Below are 7,343 nucleotides of genomic sequence, written 5' to 3'. Positions count from 1 at the left end.
CTCTAACGTCTTTCTTGACACCCTCCTCACTATTTCTGTGCTGTCAGACTTTATATGGGAAAATCTAATATTGTTCTGTTCACAAACAGGGCATATAAAAACACACACTCAATTTACAAAATAATGGTTGGAATGCGAGTCTTTACAGGTAATCAAGTCTTAAAGATACAGACAATGTGAGTGGAGAGAGCATTAAGCACAGGTTAAAAAGATGTGTATTGTTTCCAGACAGGAAAGTTAGTGAGATTTTGCAAGTCCTGGCAAATTGTGGCGGTTACAGATAGTGTGACATGAACTCAAGATCCTGGTTAAGGCCATCCTCATGTGTGTGGAACTTGGCTATCAGTTTCTGCTCAGCAATTCTACATTGTATGTCATGAAGACCGCCTTGGAGAATACTTACCTGAAGATCAGAGGCTGAATGCCCGTGACTACTGAAGTGTACCCCAACAGGAAGAAAACACTCCTGCCTGGTGATTGTCGAGCAGTGTTCATCCATTGTCGTAGGTCTTCCCAATGTACTATATCTTGGGACATCCTTTCCTGCAGCGTATCAGGTAGACAATATTGGCTAAGTTGCAAGAGTATGTACCGTGTACCTAGTGGTTGGTGCTCTCACGTGAGACGATGGCAACTGTGTCGATGATCTGACATGTTTTGCAGAGGTTGCTGTGGCAAGTGCTCTGTCAGGGGCTGTAAGGGCTGGGCAGGAGTTGTTGGACTAGATTGAAGGAAAGCAATCTGTGTCTGTACAAAGCTAGGAAAAAGAGTGTAATTAGGAACCAGGGAACCAATGGGACACCGAGGTTGTAGACAGTCTGGTTCAACCCAAGACAATGGTCAGACTTTCCACAACCTTGGTGTCCTATTGGACCCTGGCTGAACATCCTCTTCATTACTTCTGAAACGTTCTCATCTCCCAACTACCCAGACCTTCTGCTGCTAAGAACCTCTTTTATGTCTTTGTCACATCCAGATTTGACCATTCTAACGTTTTCCACGTGATTGTATGTCTTCCACCTTCCATAAACTTCAATTGGTTTAAAATTCCGCAAACGTACCAAATCTTGCTTGCCCAACTCCTTCATCTTCATTGCCTCCCTATATCCAAGGCCTAAAATTAAGAACTATCATCTTTATATTTAAATCCTCCCATCGCCCCTCTCATTTATTGAAAACTTGTGTAGCCCACAAAATCATGTTCAAACTCTCATCCTCTGACTCCAACTTTTTTGAATCTCTCCCTCCTTTTCCCACTATAAGCAACCACACTTCATCTGTCAGTGTACAATTATCTGGAATCCCCCTGCCAATCCTCTCCACTTATATTTGTGAATTTGATCCTTCCACCCCTCATAATGTTACAATAGTGGAGTTTAGATGATTATTATGTTTTAGGGCTGTATCTCTTGATATGTAAGAGGTTCAGTTGGAAAACAAAGACAGTTGTAGCTTGGGTCTTATATAGCTTGCAGTTCACTGAGCGTTGAAGGGAGCAAAGAAGATAAATATTAGCCAGGATGGCACCTTAAGCAGAGAAAATGCTAACTTTATCATACACTGTGTGGAACAGAGGTAGAATCACATTCAATTTGGAGACGGCGTTTGTGGGGGAGAAAGAGGTTGGGAAATTTGCCTAGCTGAAGCTAGCAGAATAAATCTTTAGTAACCATCATAGGGAGAAGCAGTTCAGCCAGGAAACAGGCTGAGAGAAATGCTCTGTCAGGGGCTGTAAGGGCTGGGCAGGAGTTGTTGGACTAGATTGAAGGAAAGCAATCTGTGTCTGTACAAAGCTAGGAAAAAGAGTATAATCAGGAACCAGGGTGATACTGGCTTTTAAATCACTAAGCAGAAATGTAGTAAGACCCAAGCTTGAGCTGAGGTCTACTGTTATGGGGACTTGAAGAAAAAAAACTGGAGGTTTGCTCAGTCTAAAGCTAATAAAAGGATCCTCATGAAATTATGTACTTCAGAGAATAGCTGGCACTTCCCCCTTTACCACCATTTTCCCCCTATCCAGATTCAGCATGAAACTGACTACAAAGGTCCGATTCGGATGCTTCAGCTTCTGAGGAGGTAAGTTCAGAACTTCTGGAGATTTTCTCACTCAGATTGATTGGGGGGGGGGGGGCAGGGGGCGGGGGGGAGTGTTGCTAGTGAGCAAAGGTGGGTCAGATGGCTCTTTGGTGGGGCAGTCAGATGGCTCACTGGTAGGGGGGAGGGCGGTGGGTCAGTTGGCTTAATGAGGGGAAATCAAAGTGAATTCTGGAGAGCTGTGGCATACTTGTTCTGGTTCTAGAAGGAGGAGTGAATGAATTATCAACATCTAATAATATGTAGAGGAACCCTTGGCTAGAATTAGGAAGTAAAAAGGGGAATTGGATTTATACGCTAAAGTCTTGACAAACTATAGTGTTGTTAGTAGTGCCTGCTTTGTTTAACTTTTTTAATATTAAGCTTGTTTTTGTTTAAAAATGTGAAATCTTATGGTGAAGTTCTTCAAGTTAATCACTGGGTGTTATAATTTCTCTTTAAACATTAATGGTCTCTATGGAGATTGTAAAACTAATTCCTCTTTTCTCTGGTAAAGTTAAAGGTGTTTATATATACTGTAAATGCAAGCAGTCCTGGAATTTCATTTTAAAATCATGTTTCCTACATTAGAAAGGAAATTACACTTCAACAGTGCTAACTGATTTATGACTGTGAGAGCTGCTTTATAACTGCAAGTTAAAATAAAAACTAATTTACACACATCAAGTTTTCTCAAGTGGCCAACTGATAATGAGAGTTCAGGCTACCAAAGGATTCTTCTGTTGTACAAAAGATACCAGTGGATCTTTTACATCCAGCAGAGAATGCTGATGAAGCCTTAGTTTAATGTCCCTCATGAAACTGGCTTATTTATGAAAACTATTCACTTGATAAGTAATAGCCACATATGTCATGTTATGTGTGTTTTGCTCAAAAACAGGTCATTGACTCATTGTCTGCTGATTCCTCATCCAGAGCTGTTATATTTTGAGAGGTGATATGCCACTGCTCCATTCTAAAGGGCAAGAAGAGAGGCAGGTTCCAAGGCTACCTCAGCCAGACCACGAATCAAACCCCACTTTCAGTATTATTCTGGAGTCACAAGAGTCTTCAGAGGGAGCAGTGGAGACAATCTGCTCCTTTTTAAGGTACTGGCTGCCATATTCTGGTAAGTAAGAGTTTAAATGTCCCAAAGCTACTAAGTGTGTTAGTGAACAGATGTATGCTGAATGTGTGGGTGTGTAAATGGATAGGGTGGGTGAGGTAAGTGGGTAGTGTAGTAGAGGGGATTGAGGTAAGTGGATAGGGTGGCAGCTAGTTCGATGGTGAGGTCAGGTCGGGGTCAGTGGGGAAGTCAGGTAGTGTAGTAGTCAGGTCAGTTCAGGTGCAGTTGATTAATTTGATTTAATTTCTTATTGTCACATGTGCTGGTATACAGTGAAAAGTATTGTTTCTTATGTGCTATACAGGCAAAACCTACCGCTAATAAAGTACATAGGGGAAAAAGATAGGGTACAGAATATAATGTTGCAGCTACAGGTAAGGTGAAGAGAAAGATTAGCTTCATATATGATAGGACTGGCCAAAAGTCTGATGACAGCAGGGAAGAAGCTGTTCTTGAATCTGTTGGTACGTGTTTTCAGACTTTTGTATTTTTTTCCTGATGGAAGAAAGTGGAAGAGAATACATCAGGGCTGCGTGGGATCCTTGATTATGCTGGCTGCTTTTCCAAGGCAGCAGGAAGTATTATCGGAGTCAATGGTTGAGAGGCTGTTTTGTGTAATGTTGTATAGTTACCAGGTGGTTAGATTAGAACATTTCTGCTGAACATTTCCTGGGTAACTATTCAGCTAAATCTCTGTGCAATTTTTGGAGGGTCCCTGGGAGTTGGAGAATTGCCCATCGGAAGTTCAAACTTCTGATGAGTAATTCCCACAGAGTGAGTGTGTGTCAGAATAACTGCAAAGAGGCCCCAAAGCGCATCTCTCTGGAGGCCGTAAGATCTGGTTTTAATATAAAATACTGTGGATGCTGGAATCTAAAACAAAAGCAGAAAATGCTGGAAAAACTCAGCAGGTCTGACAGTATCTGTGGAGAGGGAGTAGAGCCAATAGGCGGGATTTTCCGGCTGCACTCACCCCAAGACCGGAAAATCCCACCCGGGGTCAACGGATCTTTGCATGGTCCATGTTTCGTGTGCTGCGATTCCTGTGGCAGTGGGATGGAAAAATTTGCCCAATGTTTCGAGTCTGTATGACCCTTTGTCTGAGCTAAAGATCTGGAGTGAGATTCTCTGGCCTCCCAGCCATGTGTTTCCCGCCGGCAGGAGGTGGTGTGTTGTTTGCTAGTGGCGGGATTCTCCAGTCCCGTTGCTATCAATGGATGTCACCCCATTAGGAAACCCGTGCCAGCAGGACCAGAGAATCCCGCAATGTGAAAGACTGGGGAATTCGGGCCTTAGTTTTAAATTTGTGTGTGTTAAGTTTGTGCAAGGCATATTCCTCCAAGCCAGCAGGGGTTGCAGTCAGGAAAGGGCAGTTTTAGGAGGATGGGTTTGTGGAGCTTGCCTTTAAGGGATGTACTTGAAGGAGTTCAGAGGTGAGAACCTCGCTTTAATTGAATGATGAACGTTCGCCCGCTACATTGTAACAAAGCGGCGGAGTATCAGTCGGCGGCTCATTCTGATACCTTCAATATACAAGGGATCCAATGGAGCCATGAACTTCACCGCTTCGTATTCCCGAGGGGATAAGGGGTAATTTTGGGAAAAAAGATAACGTGAAGTGAGAGAACAAGGGGAGGCAAAAAAAAGGTAAGCCCTGCATCTTGAAAGACCAATAATAATATCAGCTTTCCACACACTGAGTTGAAGCGAGTCGCTTCGGTTCCCATGGTGAAGCGTTGTCCGTCCCTCCAACACTGTCCGAAAATTAATTAAAGAGGTTTTCTTTTCCCTCCATGGTCGCTGGGTATGTCCTTGAAAACCTTTACTTTGCCTTAAATGTTAACTTTTCGGGTGTTATTTTTAATTATTATTCACCTCATTCTTTGGGTCTTTCATGGTAGTGCCTTGTTCATCGAGCAAAACATTTACCTTTTGTGTGTAATACTTTCCAGTGCTTAGGCTTGCTCCAAACGAATAGGAATCGAAGAAGGGGTAGAAACGTGCTATAGAGCATTTCTAAATTTATCATTTTGCTGGGCGAGTTACCATTATTCCTTATATTTGAAGATTTAAAAACGTTTTTAAAGAAGATTTTTTAAAGAATTTCTTTTAAGTTGATTTATTAGTGTCACAAGTAGGCTTATGTTAACACTGCAGTTAAATTACTGTGAAAATCCCCTAATCGCCGCACTCTGGTACCTTTTTGGGTACATTGAGGGAGAATTTAACATGGCCAATGCGTCTAACCAGCACACCTTTCTGACTGTAAGAGGAAACTGGAGCACCTGGAGGAAACCCATGCAGACACGGGGAGAACGTGCAGACTCCACACAGTCACTCAAACTGGGAATCGAACCTGGGTACCTGGCGTTGTGAGACAGTAGTGCTGACCATTGTGCCATCGTGCTGCTGAATTAGTGCTTGAGGAGCAGTGATTTGTACTGGTCCCAGCAGTGATCCCTGTGGCATTACATCTTACCAACCTGCAAATTACCCATTTATGGCCACTTTCTGCTTCCTGTCAGCTAACCAATCTTTATGACCATGCTAATCTGTTACCTGCTGCACTATGAGCTCTTATTTTGTCTAGTAATCTTTATTGTGGCATTTTGTCAAATGCCTACTGAGAATCTAACAGAAACAGCACATCCATAGAATTCCCTATATCCATGTTGTTTGTTACTTGAAAGAACTCCAGCAAATTAGTAAAACATAATTTCCTTTTCTCAAAACTATGTTGACTCTGCCTGATTGCATTGAGATTTTCTATATGTCTTGCTATAACTTCCATCATAATAAATTCTACTATTTCCCCAATGACAGATGTTCAGTTCATTGGCCTCTAATTTCCTGCTATCTGTCGCCTTCTCTTCTTGACTAGAGAAGTCTCATTTGCTAGTTTCCAATCTCGTGGACCTTTTCAGAATCTAGTGAATTTTGCGAAATTAAAATCAATGCATCTACTATTTCAGTAGCCACTCCCTTTAAGACCCTAAGATGAAATCTATCAGGATGTGGGGACTTGTCAGTTTATAGTTGTAATAATTTTCTCAGTACCCTTTCCTTGCTGATCCTAATTGTTTTTAAATTCCTTCCTCTATTTCACCTCCCGATTCACACTTATGTCTGAGATTTTTTTGTATCCTCTATAGTGAAACAACACAAAACATTTATTCAGTTTGTCCATCATTTCCTTATTTTCCATTATTACTTCCCAGACTCTTCCTCTGGAAAGTCAGTGCTAACTTTTCTTATTCTTTGTCTTGTTAAATACTGTAGAAACTCTTACAATCTTTTTTTTTAAATGTATTTCTAGCTACTCAAAGGTGGTGGTGTTCCCACTATATTTGTAAATGCATAAAGGTTTTAATAAATGTACATACTGTGGAGTGCAAAATGTAATATTAAATAAGGTCTCCACTTCCTGAAGTTTGTATAAGAATTCTCATAGCACTATACATGAACATACTTGTCACTGTACTGATACGCTGGCAGAATACCACACATTTCAAGAGAATGTTTTTATTTCATAAATTTCCTTACTGGGTAATTTAGTCATGGAAAAATGGGCCTTCTTCCAATGATCTTTAAAAGTATTCTGATACCAAGATTGGTTTTCCTGCAGATTATGCAAAGAGCTTTGTTTTAGCCTGATGTTTCCCCCTTTTTGCATATAACCGCTGAGTAGGACGATACAAATGATTTATTATGAGCTCAAGTTAGATTAAGACACAGTAATGCGGACTTTTTTCTTTAATTTTCTTTTATCAATGATACCTCCAATAATTTAGAATCTTGGAAAAACCTAGAAGACCCTGCATTTTTTTTACCCCCAGGGGATCAAAGGTCAACCAAGAGAAATAATAAATTCTAGAGAACAACAGAAAATCTTGGCCTATGTCTAGCACTGCTGCCTCTCAACACCAGGGACTCAGGTTCGATTCCTGGCTTGAGTCACTGTCTGTGTGGAATCTGCACATTCTCCCCATGTATGCGTGGGTTTCCTCCCACTGTCCGAAAGACGTGCTGGTTAGGTGCATTGGCCAAGCTAAATTCTCCCTCACTGTATCTGAACAGGCGCCAGAGTGTGGCGATAAGGGAATTTTCACCGTAATTTCATTGCAAATGTTAATGTAAGCCTATT

General features: G+C 41.4%; 1 protein-coding gene across 5 annotated transcripts in view; it reads left to right on the top strand.

Annotated features, from left to right (window-relative positions):
• The first annotated feature begins 3,126 nt into the window (after nt 1–3,126).
• Nucleotides 3,127–7,343, top strand: part of ninl (ninein-like) — a 120,767-nt gene continuing 116,550 nt past the window's right edge. For 4 of the 5 annotated variants that reach the window (XM_080200141.1, XM_080200140.1, XM_080200138.1 and 1 more), the window contains exon 1: nt 4,656–4,846. The gene's annotated coding sequence lies outside the window, so the exon portion shown is untranslated. Of the gene's footprint in view, nt 3,203–4,655; nt 4,847–7,343 lie in introns of those variants that run through there. The other variant, XM_080200139.1, reaches the window with a different exon arrangement.

The sequence above is a fragment of the Carcharhinus amblyrhynchos genome, chromosome 12, assembly GCF_965287045.1.
Source record: "Carcharhinus amblyrhynchos chromosome 12, sCarAmb.v2.hapA, whole genome shotgun sequence".
In the NCBI taxonomy this organism is placed as follows: domain Eukaryota; kingdom Metazoa; phylum Chordata; class Chondrichthyes; order Carcharhiniformes; family Carcharhinidae; genus Carcharhinus; species Carcharhinus amblyrhynchos.
This window is presented reverse-complemented; position numbering and strand designations above follow the sequence as displayed.